General features: G+C 37.5%; 1 pseudogene; it reads right to left on the reverse strand.

The window, feature by feature from the left end:
- Positions 1-638: 638 nt before the first annotated feature.
- LOC139033563 (U1 spliceosomal RNA) lies at positions 639-779 on the reverse strand (annotated as a pseudogene).
- Positions 780-1,514: the final 735 nt, after the last annotated feature.

A 1,514-nucleotide genomic window follows, 5' to 3' on the forward strand; every position in this document is an offset into this window, starting at 1 on the left:
CTCTGAGACAACATCAAGCACAGTAATACACTCACTATAGGGGCTCAGAAGAAGAGAGAGAGAAGAGAGAGAGAAAGAACCTTGAGAAGACAATTGTAGACATAACAGATGAAAATTTCATTAACTTGAGAAAGAAAACAGTCACCCAAGTTCATGAAGAACAGGGAGTCCCATACAGGTCAAACACAAACAGGAACAGACCAAGATATGTTGCAACTAAAATGGCAAAAACTAAAGTTTAAGGGAGAACATTAAAAGCAACAAGGGGACAGCAACACATAACATACAAGGGAACTCCCATTAAACTATCAACTGATTTTTCAGTAGAAACTGTGTAGGCCAAAAGGGAATGGCGCAATTTATTTAAGGTGATAGAGGAGAAAAATTCATAGCCAAGAACACACTCTGGGGGCTTTCCTGGTAGTACAGTGGTTAGGACTTTGCCTTCCAGGGCAGGGGATGTGAGTTGATCCCTGGTGAGGAACCTAAGATCTCACATGTTTTGCAGCCAGAAAATCAAAACATGAAACTAGTTATATTACAATAAATTCAATAAAGACTTAAAAAAATTTAAAAAGCAGAATAAACTCTGCAAAGCAAGTTTTTTTTTTTTTTTCCCAGAGTTTTTAAGCCTAGGAGAGTGCTATCACAAATTACACAGTCAAGTTTCCCACAACTGTGGAAATTGCAAGGATCAGCACATTCAGAGTGCGATGGATAAGCCTTGTCCTGAGGAAAATGCCTTCATGATCATGGGATCTCTTCTGCCAAGTAAGTATATTCTCTTTCATATTTGATGGAGAAATCAAAAGCTTCACAGACAAGCTAAAGCTAAAAGGGATCAGTATCACCAAACTACCTTTACAATGGATGTTAACTTTTTTAGGTGGAAAAGCCACAACTAGAAATAAGAAACTTACAAAAGGAAAAGGCTCACTGGTAAGGGTTAACATACAGTGAAAGTGAAAGTGAAGTCACTCAGTTGTGTCCGACTCTCTGTGACCCCATGGACTGCAGCCTACCAGGCTTCTCCATCCATGGGATTTTCCAGGCAAGAGTACTGGAGTGGGTTGCCATTTCCTTCTCCAGGAGATCTTCCCCACCCAGGGATCAAACCCAGGTCTCCTGCATTGCAGGCAGACACTTTACCTTCTGAGCCACCAGGGAAGCCCAATACAGTAAAGGTAGGAAATCATCCACACACAAAGCTAGTAGTGAGGTAAAAAACCAAAAGTACTAAAATCATCTATATATATGATAAGCAGTTAAGGAATAGGGAAAACAATTAGATGTAGTATTTGACATCAAAAACAGTAATCATTAGGAGAAGAGAGTATAAATACAGGGTTTTAAACGTGTGTTTGAAATTAAGAGATCAGTAACTTAAAGTAATCATCTCTCTGTCTTTCTCTCTCTCTTTCTATATATATATATATATAAGTTATTGATTTTTCTATTTGTCTATAGTTACTGAATTATATATATAAAATTAAGAGATCATTAATAATATAATA

This window comes from Odocoileus virginianus, unplaced genomic scaffold (genome assembly GCF_023699985.2).
Source record: "Odocoileus virginianus isolate 20LAN1187 ecotype Illinois unplaced genomic scaffold, Ovbor_1.2 Unplaced_Scaffold_17, whole genome shotgun sequence".
In the NCBI taxonomy this organism is placed as follows: domain Eukaryota; kingdom Metazoa; phylum Chordata; class Mammalia; order Artiodactyla; family Cervidae; genus Odocoileus; species Odocoileus virginianus.